The sequence below is a fragment of the Varroa destructor genome, unplaced genomic scaffold (assembly GCF_002443255.2).
Source record: "Varroa destructor unplaced genomic scaffold, Vdes_3.0 BEIS01000005.1, whole genome shotgun sequence".
Classification (NCBI taxonomy): domain Eukaryota; kingdom Metazoa; phylum Arthropoda; class Arachnida; order Mesostigmata; family Varroidae; genus Varroa; species Varroa destructor.
This window is the reverse complement of record NW_019211458.1, coordinates 24978104-24996308: the sequence shown is the minus strand read 5'-3', so window position 1 is coordinate 24996308 and position 18205 is coordinate 24978104. Positions and strand designations below refer to the sequence as shown.

Genomic DNA, 18205 nt, shown 5'->3' with positions numbered 1-18205 from the left:
ATCTCACTTCCTACTTACAGGTCGCTCCAGATTTTACCAACAATTTAGGCTTTTTACAGGTTACTTAGCTTGTACAGGTAGAGATATTATTATTACTATTGAAATTACTACGATAATCAATATATAATGAGAAAGCTTTCAGACGAAAGCGTAGAAAAAAACCTTACACAACGTGAAAAGCACACTTCGAACAAGCTGAATACATTATCGTTATCCGTTCATGACGACGATATATTTTTATTCTATTCTTTTTGCGATGGGAGAGCCAATCGATCGGTCGCATGGCTACCGAGAAGATATTAACAGAACCGGTGGATGGGAATTCTATTGATCGGAAGGTATACGATCATTTCAAAGGCAAATGGGCAAAAAAATGAAAGGCAAAAGGGATTGCAATCTCCTTGTACAACTGAAATCTTTCGGCGTGCTTGTAATGTCAGGAAAAAGTGTTCTGTAAGATGGTAAGTCAAGCGTGTTTATGTGCCGACCACAGGAACAAGCATGTTCCTTGGAGTGTTCACGTGTTTAGGTACGTCCCTGAACTGTTCACAGATTTATAGCTTAATAATGGCTAAAGGAATACACCGTATCGTGTATACAAGTAAATGCCATTAAAGAGATGAAGCACATCTCGACATGCTCGTACGATCAGTCACGACAACCGAAAGGCTTGTATTGTAAAATGGCTTTATTCTTATACCATTTTGGTTACGTGATGTATATGCATACTGGCGAGGCTTTCATAGCCTAATTGTATAGGCCTTGTCAGAATAATTTAATAATATCTATTTCGAGCTACCCAGCCCCACATGTTTGATAAAGATACATCGCTTAGGGCGATCGTGACCGCTGCTAGAGTATTGACACGAACTTGGAGAATAACTGTTCATTAAGCCGTGTTTTCGTTCCGAGCAACTATAATAGGATACATATTCTTACGGTGTAACTAAACGCAGTATAGTCGTAGTAAAAGACCCATATTATTACCGCTATCCGCGGTATTCTAACTAAGTTTTTTCTCGGCAAATTTTACTACACCGTTATTTTCTATGTGGATGCAGTAACCAGCAGCATCGACACTCGAATAATCAATACATTTTCTACTCAAATATATTGATCTTCTATCGCAGAGCAACTTATCAAGTCTTGTTCAATGCTTCGAGGCAGGACGAAACATTTGCTTTCCGCTATTGGAGAGCTGCACTTAGACCAGCTCTGATGAAGAAAGTCAGGAAACTATAATGAAGAAAAGCGTCGGCCGTTCTATTTTGCTATTTTGCACCCGTGCTAGATCATTGGATATCCTAGAAGGTGCAAAACGTCCTTAACATGATTTAGAGACTCAACTTGTGATACATGTCGGACGCCCGAAACGGAGGATCTTGCGTTATACGAGCTCTGCGCGCTGTTGAATTAGCGACGAGAAATCTATATATTATGGAATCGCCTTAAGGCTTGTCATTCACATGTAGACAAAACAAATACTGTGCGGTACTTAGATGAGATTTACATGTAATAAATTAATGCCAATGATAGTTCGATGTTTTTGCGCGTTGGACCCAGTGGTTATATTGCGGATAGGTTTATAGGAGATTATGCTAAATATATGGCTGTATGGTAGTGTAGCCTTTTTTTCACTACGGTTAAACTGATATGGAAACAGACGAACATAGGCAGTGCTTATTTCTCACTCTCAAGAGGGGCCAAGCTCACCAATTCTTTACCTATGATGTAGTAGTTCAAATAAAACGTGGAGGTTCAAGACCATATTAAAATTACGAAGAAATAAACATTGATTACGATTTATGTATGCAACGAGACTTCTTCTAACTGAACGTTTATAACATGAGTAAGTTAATACAGCCGGTTGATCAACCAGCTCTGGAAGAGAAATGAGCCATGGAGTTGCGTCGGTGGTAGAAGTAATGACATAAAACTCAGCCAGAAATGGTCCCAGTATATCTTGAGATTTGTGGATATTCACTTATCTAAAGTGAGAAGAGTAGGGAATAGGGAATACCTATTATTTTTTCATCCGTTTGTCTAGAAAACAGTATTTGCTTTGAATTCGTTTAGTTAACGGAAGCGCTTAATAGAAATAAAGAAAATATTGGAATTCCCCAAGTGTCCAGTCGCAGCGTCTCGCAGCCACTAGATCCATCACAATGATGTGCGAAGTCATATCTGAGTGCCACAACAGATTTCAGCGGCCTTCAAATTTATAATACGATCATTTGATTTCTTGAGATAGTCTGATCAACCGAGAAAATCGACGAGAGCAAAGACGACTCTGAACGGGTTCGACTATTCTATAAATATAGAGCAGATTACGTTTGGAAGAAGACTGACTTAATTAGTATTCAGATACCCTGAAGTAGAGTCTGTCATTTTCTTTTTTATTTCCAACAAAAAGCTCGTAATAGTTGATTCGACTAGTATGAATGGAACATCATAGTAATATATATATGGATATATTCAAATTTTTCGTGTTTCTATTTTATTGTGGTCCCTAGCATAGTTACACCCGTACACGGAACCCGATGGTATTGCAAAAACATCTGGCATGTGACCTACGATAAAGGCCCTACGAAATTAAAGTAAAATAAAAAATGCGTAACATATATTTCTTGACCCTGTTTCTTTGACTTCTGATTTTTTGTTCGTACATACACACAGAGAACATTACTCGTTTGCTGCAAACGTAAATAAAAGAAGCGCTCTGACCTAAGACGATTACTCTGCGTGCGATCCTCTACACAGCAATTTTTTTGAACAGGGTCCAGCATCTACGCTGAAGACCTAGATAGGGCAAACTATACTGTATAATAGACGTGATTTGCGTTCCCTTTTTTTTTTTTGGTTTTGCCTTTACCCCATTCGACCTATTTGCGCCTTATACGCCACAAAAACGGTGGACAACTTTGATATTACAGGGACAACATCATGGAGTTCAGGGTTCAACGATAACGATCGATATTACTAAATGAAGGGAAAACCTATTGCTTGGGCTGTTGTTGTGAGCTGATCAGATTGTAAGCAAACTGAGAATCGATAAGTGTTTGCAAGTAAATTTAATGTTACAGTGCTTACGTACGTTCAGATACGTCATATATATGTACACCCAGTATGTATGTGTAGAACCGTCCTACCAGCCGCCAATTTTCGATCCAAGCCTTAATTGCTTAGCTATTATATATGTAACACTTGAACTCTAAAAAGGACATCAGAGGCGGTGCATTTCACACTGTGTGCTCACTTATTTTCCGATGGGAGTGAACACCGAAAGTCTCCCTTTCGAAGTAAAAGGTGGTTTGCAGAAAATACTAACGAGCACTAAGATGACTAATCTCTTTATAGTCATTACTATGGCTTTTAAACGATGCAATGTCTCGAATATTCCACGTTTAGGCGATCTCGAAACTGACATAGTATTTGAACTTTTTCTTTTTGCTAATATCAAGCATGATAAAGTTATAGAGCATGACAATAAGGTATGAGGACTAGGATATGTAAATAAACAAGCAGATCGCTCGGCCTTCATCAACACGCGTAGAAGAGATAGCGCACAACTACATCATACTAGCTACAAATGTACCTAGGCTATCTCAACGATGTTCTATCATGATAGCTACAAGCCCAGAATGAAAAATCAATTCATTCTTTCGGTTAAATATGTACTGCGACAACTATTCTACCTGACACGTAAACGAAGTGCAGTGAACGCAACATCGGATAACTATGCAGTAGCTGTCTGGTACACCTGGAACTTGAACTTATCGCTCTCTATCTATGTACAACACTTCAATTGAAGAGAAAGTTTTTTCTGACAGGTTGAGAAAACAAGAAAGTGAAAAAGATGTTTCAAGTGTTATTTTTATTTTAAAATCTTGCTAGCAAGAAGTAGCGTTTTTTGCTTGTACCGGGTTAGTTAATAGAACTAACTTTTTGGTACCATGACCTGCATGAGCCGTTACCGACATTTAACCATAACCGCTTTTTAGGCGTGTGGGGCTACCATGACGTTCGTATCCCACCGTAAGCGTAATACTTTTCAGTTTGAAAATATAGTTTGACTATTCGTTAGTCCTCACATAAGTTTAAAAATGTACCGTACGCAAAACAATCCTCACCATGTACCGCATTACCCCATTATACTAAATAGCCATGGGTAAAACCTCAGTTTATCGTTTCTCTCACATAGAAACTTAGTTGATATTCTCAATAGTAAACAGCTCCCACAATGATGTATATTGCTGCGCATAATGCATTATTTTGGCAATCATTATAAAAATCGGATGTTTTCAAATCATGAAATACATAACGCGGGAAAACAAGCACCGTCCTTATTAAGGACCTATAATTGCAGTATTGGTATTCGGGGGCACTTTCCAATATAAAACAGCTACATACCAAACGTTTACGGTCGCGATGCGGAAGAGTGGATGATCTGAATCAAAGATGGGTCATTCTGAGAAGAACATCTGACGCATGCAGTAGTTATCAATGTTTCGCGCTCTATAGCGACAAAGTGGCTAATTTTAGCTTGCTTTGGAGCTATAAATAAACACAGATACTTCTGTCACATGGGTTCATACTGAGATACCTACAAAAAGCAATGTTGGGTGCCAGCTGACTATCGGATCAGATGGGTACGGATGGGGTCATCGTAAGGAACTCTTAATAATTTATTACCCAGTTACGCCGAAAGCGTACAGAGTTGACCTTTTCTACTAAAGATGTGTAAAGGTTATAGATATGTTGTTAGTTAATACATATATAATGTCGTGGTAAAGTAAAAACGCAACTGCCTTTATAATAATTTATCTAATCAATTATTGACATTCCGGTGATATAATCATCTTGTATTCAGATACGCTAATGAAGATTGGAAATTAATGATAAGCTAGGTTATGAAGAGGATTATCAACAAGATCAGAGATTTTTCAAGTATAGATTAGTATTATATTTGGTTAGCTAGTTGGAATAGTTATATTGTTTTGCACTATGTGTGTATAATTGATATATACTTGTGATATTGCATTGCTTAAGATTACGCTGCGAGCAGTGTTACTAATTTTTAAGTAAATGAAATTATATTTTATACCTACAACACTGAACAATGATACGTCGTTTACCTGAAACAGGACCCGCTCCTATTACACCGTATTCGTAAAAAATCCGTACAAACTTCAGTGGATACCAACCACTGCGCCTTGGCAGGAACACCCCAATTGAAAAAGTTCTCTATATTGAAATAGCAGGAAGTTCTAGGAAAATAATTCGGTACTACACTATGCCAGGTTATAGAATTGGGAAATGTTTAACCTGCTCAGCCCGCTATTCAAATGGCCCTGTTGACACGACAACAAACTTGGCAGTGTATTTAATGTCAAGTAACGAAATCTGGGGCCCATCTTTATCAATATCGTTATAGTCTGAAATTACGTGCAGCGTGCTGCGCTTTATATCTAAATAAAGTAGATTTTCCAGACGAGGCACCGTCACATTTAGTGGGGATCTTGAAGTGTGTTTCCGAAATTCAAATTCTCATGTTGCTTGAATTACAGCTTAAGCAAACTGCTGATACCTGTATTTAGTCTGAAAAATGGCGGGAATACTTCTCAAAAAAATCTACCCAAAATGCTGTGTTGTAGCGTACATCAATTTACTATTATAGCCCTAAAAATGGGCTTATATTAGTTCAACGCGAGGCTATATAGATCACTAATTATTGCGCACAACAAAGCTAGTCATTGCATGAAGTTTAGAGGAGAATGTTTTTCTCGTCAAGGTGGGAACGATAATGGCTCTAATTTACTGCTATGTTAGGCAGATCGAAGATTATCACTCGTCTACCTTGGGTCCTCATTGAATTCTGCTGCGCAGTGTTGAGCCGGTTTCAGGTACGGGCACACGCACAGGCACATCTACGGGTTGTGAAATTACAATGTTCTCCAAAGCTGACTAAGTTCCAGTGGAACTTGTATAACTATTGTGCTTATAGTAAATAATTAACAATGGCTAACCGTGATCTATGGTCACGATTATTCGCAATGTCGAGCATATATTGATAATAGTGGTTGGTCCATAGAATGAGTTATGCCAATAAATGTACAAGTTGTTAACAACAATGACATACCATATAGTAAATTTTTACATTTTTTTACTTAACATATATGCACATATACGTAATGTGTATGAGTTGTACTCCGAGGCCACAAGTGCTTTCAGTGATCTATAAAATTAACATCTGTGAACGATACAGCCTCATTTCGCCCCCGCTTACATATCCGCCCTCGGATGATCATGTGATATCATAACTTAATGCAGGAACGTTTATAAGATTTAATCTGCTTCTAGTTTATCCGTGGTATCCATGAAATGTGAAAAAATTCGGCCCAATATCTTCCTGTTTTTTTTTCGAAATTTCATCAAAAAGAAAATCAGTAATAAGAATTGCACTACATTTCTATGCCGTGGGTATGTTTAATTTAATAGTGTTAAAATTCTTAATCAATGCTTCCATTCTATATGGCTTCACCTTGCTCCATAGAAACAGCAACTGTCATGTAATACGTAAGGGTTTACCTCCTTTTATTTGGCCGGTAGGCCAACGTTTAGATCTGAAAACTTGACGCCAAGTTTTTTTTAACTTTACACAGTTATCATGTGTGGCTTTCTTAAACCAATCCATTTCTAAGCCAGGAAATGTCTAAGGAGGTCACGACTCTAAATATGTCACGGTTTATTTGACAAGACATAAAAACGAATCTCAGCATTGATGAATGCGGTAAAATTCGATAACAGAACAATCTAGTAATAATAGATACAACACAAGCACACGGCGTGTTTGCTTGAGATGGCGGCATATTATAGAATATATTATAGAATTAAAAACAAGTCCCTTAGAAAAGTAAATATACATTTTTAATATAGAACATGCGGAGCCAGGCGTACTATTAATAGTGACCTATTATAAAGAACATTACTGTTGAAGATTCTCACTAGAATGCAAATCCAAAGACTGCGATGATAGACACTCGGTAGGCAACTAGCGCAACTTTCTCTTTCTCTCTCTCTCTCTCTCTATATATATATATATATGTATATATATCGTTTCTTAAACACTGCCTAATGACAAATTGCCAAATTGTCAGTCTAAATATAACGCCCGGTTGGGACATTTGTGTACCGTCATGGATTTTGTGGTAAACCCATCTCTAAGAATCGAATTGAAGAAGCTGATTTAATACGGGTACATTTTCCTTAATCAATGTGATTAGGGAATGCTTATTTCATGTTACCAAATTACGCAGTGCAAATAATTCTCGCAGCTTTTTCGTTACGACGTTAAGGACTATAGGCCTTGCGCATCATTCCGCTAATGTAATTTTCGCTTATTGCCTGTTTCTGTTGATCTCCGACCGATGCCTCTAAGCATGGGATTAAAAATTGATCTCGTTATGTACTATATATAAATTAGGTGAAAATATTCGTCAATCGCACTCCTTTCACTGCGTACTTTGTTTACTGGCCTACTTTATTCTCGTGAGACATAATAAACATGTCGGCGTATTGTAGTCAATACACTATGGTAGTAATAAGTTCCGGTGTTTCCTTTTAAATCCCAGTTCCTAACTTCTCTTCTAGACACGACAAGTGTTTAGTAAACTCAATGATCTTTACACGACCCAATAGTTAATATTTCAGGCCCACACATTTCGCTGAGGTACCAGTTCATCGTGCCCTAGACGACGACGACGACGACGACTCTGTGCAGTCCTAAAGCCACCTTGACGGTGAATCTGATAGGTGTTAAGTAAGTTATAGCTACTATACAGTATGAACTTGACCCGACTCATATCGATCTACTATTTTCGCACAACAGGGACTTCACATACATTTCCAACGATGAATTTTCGCTAACGGTTTCTACAGTTTCCCTAATTTCCATAACGGTTTTTATAGTTGATATTCATCCTTATCAGAATGGTACTAAGCTGATATAGTATGTATTTAAAAATTACGGAACATGCGTTTGTTTATCATGGCCCGATATTGGCCATCATTTAGGTCGCTTCTCTATATGAGTTCGATCTTGAAGCCACTAAGCGCATGGTCTTAAGCAGAAGCGTCATTAGGTCAACGTCACGAAGGATTCAATCGTTAATTTTCAAAGTTCTTGCCTCGTGAGTACTGCAGTTCATCGACGATGATGCCATTTGAATTTTAGTTCGGTCACGATAGAACCAGCGTAAAAAATGGGTCAAGTCGATATTTTTCTCGAAACTTCAAGTCAGTCCATTTTGTGCGTCTCCCGGTACACAAAATTTTTCCTTATTTACTCGTGAAACTATCGTGTATCCGCGTATATGCGGCAGAAAATCTCACACGCAGACTTTACATAGCGCCGCCTTCGTCGCAGCATTCAACGGATCGCGGCGCAGGGGACTGCAGAACATTAGGATACGGAAAGCCTCTTGTTTTCCCCAGAATAGTTCCAGTATTTCGAGCATCATCATCGCTATATCGACTAGCGTCATTATTACCCACCGCATGACGAGACCACGAATGAGTGCTGAAAAAAAGCACTATATTTCATTACTCAGTGCTGAGCTTTAGCAGTTCGAATGCAAACGTCCAGAAGGGAAACAATCATTTAGTATTCCTGTTATTTCAGCTACAAGCTATTCAGTGAATATCCTTTAGCAGTAACAGATATTGGGAGGTTGTCATATATGAAGCTATATAGACTTTGACATGTTCGGTGATAGGACACTTCCGTCGATGTACAAAGGTGTCCGTAGTTGTAGTAATGGTAATAATCGCATCTCTACATGTATATATTCCTACCTGGATTTAGATTTTGTAATTGTCGATTATATAAGACGTAATTCATTTGACGTATATGTTCACGCGAAGTAAATAACATTACAATGTAATAAGTGGCGGTGGATTTCGGCTTTAGGCTTTGATCTTTGATCAATAAACGCTAAATTTCTCATTAAATTTTTCTGTCTGCAGGGATTGTCACGCAAACAGAAAATTAGCTAAGTCATGTCTTTGTTAACACGTTTGCCAAGCTAGCTTGATGAGCGGATTATATATTGTTATAAAGACACTATTAGCAGGTAAAATGCAACCATGTACTCGTTGCGTTAGATTCTAATAGCTCTAGACACTTCCTTCGTATTCGGAAATCACTTACATAAATTATAGAAACACTTACTTTAAAAATAGCAACGCAATGCAATTTAAAAGAGCGCTGTACATAGCGAATGGGCCAGAAAAATATCCATGAATAGTTCGGATGAATCTTTCATAGTTCGAATTTACCCAATATTGAATTTCGCTGAAAAGATATACGTTAATCCTACAGAACCAAGCATATTGATCAAATCTGTCACAGATTTATGCTCAAACTATATGTTTGATCTGGTGATTATTTTTCTGTGACAAATTCCACTGGACTATCTCAACTTTCTAGGCTTGCTTAGGCCACTTTACGTATCAGCTCAAAGAGATACAATACAGTGGGGCAGCATTGTCAAATGATGCACGTACCACTGTGGTACAGAGGACGAAACCATTATGCCCAGTCCGCCAATGATTGATTTCTGTTGAATATTGCTGATGCGATGCCAATTGCTGCCGGGCTGTGGCCAATTTATGTTGTGAACTACTCATCCAGGCCATTTGACGCCTTGATCGGTCATGAGATGGGTGCGGCGTCGTGTGAATGACTTTCGAATTGGCTACCCCAGCAACAATGGGTAGGAAACACATCCACTGTTACCACCCACTGTTATAGGTGCGCTGGAGAAATTTTTGGGTAAATCGCCCAAGACGCACTTCAACCCTTGTGGGACAAATCATTGATGCAATGCTGAGTAGATGATTTCGAAGATTCTTTTTGTTTACGGAAAGAATAGCCGAGGAAAAAATACGAGACCGATATTGATACAAAAATGCGACGACGTTAAGACAGGTGCATATAGGATACTTATAGTATCTAAGGCTACCGTAAATTGTGCTTTAATCAATATCCGAATGCCATAGATATGTGATTGTTTAAATCACGCCCAAATAAAGAATACTTGTTAATAATCGGCTGCAAACCTGAAACGAAACTAAAAAGGTGGGCCATTTGTTCACACAGAGCCCAATTATTACGCCGTCTTTGAGATGCACGAACAGGCTGACATTGTAATACATAGTGCAAAAGAAAGTACACCGGACTGACCAGTTGTTCAACTCGAGACAGACGGATAAATTGAATAACTGCATAATCTATAATTCTACAAGTAATAGAATTCAGAGTATATTTGCATTGAATCGGCTGGCTAGAGAACCGAGAATTTGTATATGGTATTTTGTATTAGTCACACGGAATGTTTTTGATGATGTGTCAGAACTTGTGGTCAGAAAACTTCCCGTGTATGTGTATCTTTTGCGATTAAGTATACGCTGAGCAGAGGCGTGTTTTGTATTTATTCTGTCAGAAAAGCAGTTTCATTTCTGAAGCTCACTTGAAATGATGAAAAAAATTGATTTTCCCTACAAAAATGATCATTAGCTTTCCATGGCCTTACACCGTTGTCTGGACAACAGAAAGACTCCTAGGCAAACGAGTGGCGCATGGAGGCGATTCATTCATAAACGCATTTTCGTGCTTTCATTCTTTGTTTTAAATAGCTAATCCTGCACGTTACGCTGCATGGAGCTAAAAACTGGTAATCCAACAAAAGGAGATTAATAATAATAATAGGGCATAATCGCCCTTTCTGACGTAGAAAATTACTATAAAACATTACTATTTCACTCTCGACACCCGTCTATAACTACTTTTTGCCGTGCGAGTAGTAACGTGCCTATCGTCGGACGATCGGCAATGGTACTTTCTTGCATTTGATATCTACCCTAGTGAACGTTAACTCTCAACGGTACAGATCTCGTGGGACGGTAGAGACAACAGACGAGCTATTGTTGTCCGCCTTACGCCGGCGGCCCGAACAGCAGCGTTTCATTTAAATTTGGCTAAATCTGTAAAATTCTTAAAATGCTTGAAACTAGTTTCTACAAACGCCGTTCATACGCTATACGTTTAAACGCCCTTGAATGTGGATGAAGTTACTGTCGCCTCACACGTGTGCATGCGGTAGTATTAGAAGTAATGGCGACGTTGGTCACCTGATCATATGATTGATTATGACTGATCATAGCCTTAGTAAGAACATGTTCATGTATAAACGTCATGTGTCTCCTTCTAGCCTTTGCGAACAAAAACAATTTGAAAGAAAACCTTAAGAAAACCCACAAAAATTGGCATAGCAAATGAAAAATATCTTTGTTTAGAGGATTAAATCGATCTTTCAAACGACATATTAGCAAAATTCGTACGGCTACGAATCTTGTGGAGCAAGCCGTTAGTTAACTTGTTAATTGTGAAAAAAAACTACTAGATTGTATATGCTAGCGTCATTCTAGCCGTAATCATTCTTCACGAATGTCAGCTTGGCTTTTTCAAAAAATCTGCTATATGGGATACCTACGTTTGCCTCGCTGAACCAGTTTTGTTGACGAAAATAGGTATTCTGCTGAGGCAAAGTATTGGCGATTTCATTTCAAGGCAATACTATTAAATGAATGCTATGCCGCTTCGATCAATGAGCCATTTCTAGTACCACCATAATCTCTGTAGTTGTACAGTTGAATCTCTGTAGCTTTTGGGGCGAACAATTTTCACAGTAATTTTTACATTGAAATAAATTAGTTTCTCTATAGAAAGTATTACTGAAGAGCCCGCAACAGATGACAGTGATGGCACAAGATCGAAGCTATAGGGCGAATTTAGTAAAATTTACCATTGAAAACAATGTCGTCTGACACTATTACACTAAGGGGCAACGCCCTTCCGTTCACTAATTCTGGTCGATTTTTTTAATGGCTTGCTGTCCAAACCGGCGACTTTGCCAGGCAGTAGCGACCCACAATGTACGAAACCCACCAGACACAGCGTCATCAGTCAGTCTGAGCTTTATCACAGATCGCTGAATCAGTTTACTATCATACGTCATCTACTTTTCATCATTGAAAATCAATAGTTTTCTGCAGAGTTTCGCGGATGGGAATACAATCGAGTGGATCTTGCGTCCGTTCATGTAGCACCCTGGCCCCAAACTTGTTTTCTAGCCCACTTTCTTCAGATCGTTTAAAACGGTTTGACAGTGAATGGATAGTTTCTTGGCGATATCGTAGCTACTGACGTGCCTCTATCGTAATAAAATCGTAAAGCATAGTGAACTTTTACAAACATATCAGCCATTTCCAAAGCGCTCTGTCTCAGGCTGAACAAAGGCAATTCAACAATGGTAACATATTTACTACTCTTCAACCAAACGCCGGTTTTCAACCAAACGTCGGTTTTCAAAACGACATTCACGCGGCTCTCGGTACCTAACGTGCATGATTTGTATGTCTCCACGAAGTAAATAATGGCGTTATCTTTATACGTATTAAACGTAAGCGTTTAGGACGCTTCAGCATCGCCATGTTAGCCTGGAGGCAAACAGAAAATCAGCAAGCTTCTAATCGAAATCAAAAATCCTACGATTTCGATACATCATTTCCGGTATAAATTTCCCGTTGGCAATAACCAATTTTTGACAGAGCCGATTTTGCACAACGGAGTAAATTTTAAGTAGCTATTCAAGCACTATTCTATACCTTTGCTTTTTCTTCTTAGTACTCAAATTTGAACTCACGCCATATCTTTTCCAATCGATATTATTTGAAATATATACCCGAATATTTGATATTGTTCGATATTTATTAGGCTATGCAATGGGTTCGACCTCGTGTTTAGTAGCGAATTAGTGCTTAGATCAGCTGTCTCTCCCAAGTCTAAAATGGCGACAATCCGTTCGAATAATGTTATTTTTGTTGGACACGGTTGCACTGTAGCAGTTCTTCAGTATCGGCATGACGTATTAGTGTACGTACAGTATCTGTATGGTGCCTACCTGCTAGAACGTAGTCAATATGAGGTTCGGCCGCAGGAATCGGAGTTACAACAGCTGGCTAGACCGTCTAGCCTACAGATATCCTAGCGCGTAGCCATGAAAATATTGCGGATCTTTGATATGGCTAGATACAATGCGAAAAGCACCTGTGCATAGGGAGGCAACTATGTGGATTAAGCCAAGGCGCCGAAACGATCCAAATGAGTATTCACTGTTTCTGCAGCTGGAAAATGCTATATCGCACGACGGCGACAGACTCTCTAGCTGTATACGAGCAAGCTACCACTTCATTATTTACCCAATGGAACAGAAATAATAAATCCGAATATACTACGATTTAACAGGTTTATATACTCTTACAAAGAGCAGGGCTTACCGAGGACACGCAAAAAGCAAAATCATCTTTAGCTTTACCTGCTTGTTAATATGGGTTTATTTGGTCTATGGTGACCACAGACGCGGTCGACTAAGTATGCAGCTTTTATACGGCTTTTAGTCATTTGTACCCCTCCCCCCCCTCCCCTCCAAATAATCATTTATTTTAAAAATTTTTACGTTGAAATCGCAAAATTAAAAGGCATCTATGATAAACTTAGCATGCTTTGTGTAGAGCAATAGATTAGATTATAGCTTATCTATTTTAGCGGTCTAAAGTTAGCCTACATCCACGATTCTTTTACCTGGCATTAAACTTTTCTCTACGAGACGGGCATTGTTTTCAGATTTCGCGTATTCTGCCAGTATAATAGGCAAAACAAAAAAAAATCGTATGCAGCGATGTTCACAAGATTAAAGAGGCCAACCAGGTGCTACGTAAAGGAGCCTTACCAACAGGTGTGGCTTGCCTAAATGTACTGAGAAATTCTCGAAATATACGAATCATCTTAATTTGCAACTATAACATGTCTCGGGAAGAGGACATTCGCTTTTGAGTACAAGGTAACATGTGTATATATATGTATACATATATATATATATATATATATATATATATACAGAGATGCGTATTTCTCTACGTAGTTTGAACAAGATTTCCTCTTGACGTCTAGTGGCAATAAAGAAGACATTTAAGTAAAATCCTTAGACAAGAACACTGTCTTAAATTCCTATTAATTAGTGAAATTTATGACTGCACTAATTAAACAATCGTTTGTTATATCTATTGAAGATGCTTTGCTAGCTTGTGGAAAGGGATCTTCACTTGAATGATGCTCTACTGATCGAAAGTTCTCAAATGTTTTAGAAGGAAGGAATTACGACAGTCAAGCCCAATTACGATGGCCGTAGAAAACTCGATAGGAACCTGTTTTTCAGTTGGAAGTGGCTCGCTCAATTGGTCATTTCGAACCGCCGGAAAAATACAGCTCCATTGAATTAGTATAGCAACAGGGGGCTAGTTTTTAATCAAATAGGTACTGGCGATAAAATGTGGAAATAGATTCTGGCGAAACAGAAAAAATGCTCCGTTATATATTCTTGAGTCCTGATCAAACGGTTGATATATCAACAAACCGAGTCCCAGTCAGAAGCAGTTCAACTGAAGAATTAGCCAAGTAAGAGTAAAAAGATTTCGCAGCACATAACGGCAGTTATTCACATCATTGAGATTTCTTGCAGAAAATGAGCGTGGACATTAGTAAAAAAGCTGAATTATGTATAATATCAGCGAAATATATACTTGTTTTTTTTACATTGAATTGGAGTGGAGACTTGAACGGAGATGTGAGATTGAATTGAAGAAGTTACCTAAAGCTGGACCAATATGACTCTGTGCTCACGCAAAAAGCTCATTGTAGTAAAATTGGGCCGTATTACTAATAAGGTCTAAAATACTTGGTATGATATACTTAGAGTTCGCGTAAAGGCAGCGGAATATATTACCAAAAACTGTTACTGCAGTATAAACTGTTCGGTATAAACTATATTAAAATTGCTTCTTGTGGGGCCAAAAAATCTCTAAATTAGATTATCTACTGCACGTATGAGTGCCACAAGAAATGGACAATCGATATCTGAAATACATAATTAATAGAGTAGTTATTGTCGCTATTGTTATTGTGGTACGCTGTGATGATTTCAGTGATAGAAGCGTAGTTTTACATGATTTCAGTATATTTAGCAATTTCCTTAGCGACTTATTTCCTCCGCAGGTCGCAGTGTAATATTTAAGGTTGGCATTAATTAGGCTATGAACTTCTATGTGTGCCGTTTGTTACGCTTCGCGTTAACCTTTCACGCGTCTATTTCAGGTCCATTTTCGATTTCATGCACATCTTGAATCCATTAAACTTGTCTCCCAGATTAAATTTTACGAACTCCGCTTGTACATCCTTTTCGATGGACGCCACCATGCCGGAAGTCAATTTTTCTGTAAAGGTAGCGGGAGTGTTACGGATAGAAAGTTTAGACTAGATCGCCCTTTGTTTATGTAGTTTTTCTATTCAAAGTTGACTATTAACTGAATATTAAATAAGACGACTTAATTTTGATCTGGTAATGAGTTTCTGACGCGTAAATCTGACCTGATTCGGTATATTCAGTAGAAAAATAACAGCGCAAGCAGAAACTATCTGAATAGAATATTTCTGGGCTGGCATTAAAGCGTTTCGTGGTTATTATGCTAGTAAATAAACGATACTGTTTGTTCCGCCTAAAAAAAATAGTGCGCCGTTTTACTCGAACTTCAACAATTAATTCATCTGTTGTGTATTCACTGTCACTTTCCACGACTTTCTCATCCATTCAACAATTTCATTTACGCTTTATCACCAGAAATGTTCATTTTTTATTGACCACCTTGTCCTTCTCAAACAGTGCTTAAGATCATTCTAGTCCTACCACATGCCAACTAGATCTCGATAAAGATTTGCCTTAAGTTCCGTTTATTTTACAAGGAAGTTACAGCGATCAGTTTGTAAGCCGCAAAAACATTACTTAAGGTACTTTGACGGTAGATATGGGGTACGGCCTCTAATGCAAGCTTGAGCAAGCTACTTATCGTAACGGGCATGCGTTCATCCGCTATTCCCGCTCGTGCAGACAAAAACTTCGTTTTTTTTTTAACAAAGCAACAAACCCGTGATAGAGAAAGAAAAGTGCGTCACTCTCGAAATTTTGACAAAGATTGGCTGTCGAATCTTTTTGCGTTGGGCGAAGTGTCAATGATATTTAAATTTTTTCGCTCGGAGTCGACGGTATACTTTAATATGAGTTTTTATGCGCCTTCTAAAAAATGCTAAAGATTTCTATAGGGCAAACCGAGATAGAAGTAATGGGGTTAAGATTTGAAGAGTTCAAAGAAAATCATCAAAGAGGCTCAAAAATACATTTTTTGTACATCTGGATATTGAAATACGGAACTGATCTGCAAAAACTAACGGTCGTCTTGGAGGAGAGAGTATCAATTGCCAATTGAGTCATGCAGATTAGCTCAAGCGGTTTGTTATTTTGCGATTTTCTACGCCTTCTAGCAGCTTTGACTCAGCCTAAAGTTAACTTCGCTGGAACATTTTTTATATAGCCTGTTCGAGTGATGCTTGGTACACTGTAAAAGTAATTTATAGATTAAAGAAAATTTAAAAAAAAAATGACGAGTGAATTGTTTAGGTCCCAACAGCGGAATATATCGAACGATCATGACTGTCACATATTACATTTTCAGTAGGCGCAAAAAATTCATTGACTCCACATATAGCCTTAGATATAGATATAGTCTCAAAAACAAAAAAAAAAAAGCATTTGTCAATAGTTTACATGAACAGTAAATGGTTCAATTAGGTTAAAACGCGTCTATATGCAGTGATCAAATCTTATATTTATAGTGTTAGTTACGGATTTTCAAAAATTTGAATTGAAATTCCATTAATTGTGAAAAATAAATTTCTGTAAAAAAATTCAGTAACTAAGGTATTTCGCACCGAGGAAGCAACGAAAGGAAGAAAGAATATTCTGCGCTTACCTGTACCACTGCGATATTTTTGAATGACCTCTAAAATCTGATCCTTAACCTTTTTATCCATAATATCGACCGACTGTGTACAGTCGTCAAACGACTTCATAAAATCTGACGCGGACGTAACCGTCATGATGACGGCCGTAAAGGCCAACAAAAGAGGAAATACTTTAAACATGATTAGTGCAGCGAATGTTAGATGGACGTCGATCTATGTCTGTCGAGAATTTTGACGAGTGGCTTTTTAAATAGCTATCCATAAACCTGCTAATGACACTTTGCACGCCTACATTCGATAGTAAATTTCCTGATCACCTATGATTAACCAGTAGCAGGTCTAAAATGTTAGTGTTTCAACTATGTCTGTTCAAGGCGAGATATGTTGTTTGACAGCTTTGTCGATAGGATCACAGTGATGATACGAATCGAGGTCTCGTTAGCTTGAAGGAAAAACGTACCCATGGTCACCCCTTAAACTTGAGTTATGAGATAGCGGGAAGGCAGACCAGTACTTGGTTTAACTAGGAAATCGAAGAACTAAATTTAACTATTCTTCTTGAGCCATCCATATAGCTGAAAACTATTAAATATGATGAAAAAGTACGCCCTTTAAGACGGTTGGAATACGCCGAGAGACCTATTAGGAGATATGACGAAAGTTACATAGACGATTTGATAAGAACAAACTGGTTACCGCATTCTCAGAGCAGCCCTTCACCGGCTACAGTAATCGTTGAATCGCTAGCCAGCCTCAGTGAACACATCTCATTTCCGTGGCAAGGACCAGAGCGCTTTCAAATGGCTATAATCTGTCTGATCTCATGTCACCCTAATTTATTAAAAGTTAATTTGATTGGATTTTGTCGTTCACTACCATGTATAAGCGTAGCTCGAATACAGCGCAAATGTACATTTTGAAGTAAGGTGAACCCTAAATCTTCAGTGCCAGCCACACCTGTAGGGTTCACTGAGGTGTTGTCTATTAAACTTATCTTTTATAGTCCAGCATTGGTTTTGATTCGAAGTCGTTTACGTCTTAAATTCCGGACCCATCCATAAGTACACACGGTCATAAACGCCGTTCAGTCGCGTTAAGCGATTTACTTCTGTAATTGTCGCGACCTAGTGGAATACGCCACAGTCCGTCCATTTTACAACGTCGTATATCTGGGCATCCAGAACATCCCTCGCCTCTATTCTGTTCTTAATCGTCTTAGCTAGCTTCTCTCTT

General features: G+C 38.3%; 1 protein-coding gene and 1 long non-coding RNA gene across 9 annotated transcripts in view; both read right to left on the bottom strand.

The window, feature by feature from the left end:
- Positions 1-18205, bottom strand: part of LOC111251770 (cytoplasmic protein NCK2-like) — a 54406-nt gene that overhangs the window by 15515 nt on the left and 20686 nt on the right. The gene's annotated exons all lie outside the window — the stretch shown is intronic.
- LOC147755461 (uncharacterized) lies at positions 14913-17209 on the bottom strand. The gene is made up of 2 exons (XR_015327808.1): positions 16981-17209; positions 14913-15390 (listed from the first exon to the last, which is right to left on the bottom strand). It is a non-coding gene; the product is annotated as an uncharacterized LOC147755461 (long non-coding RNA).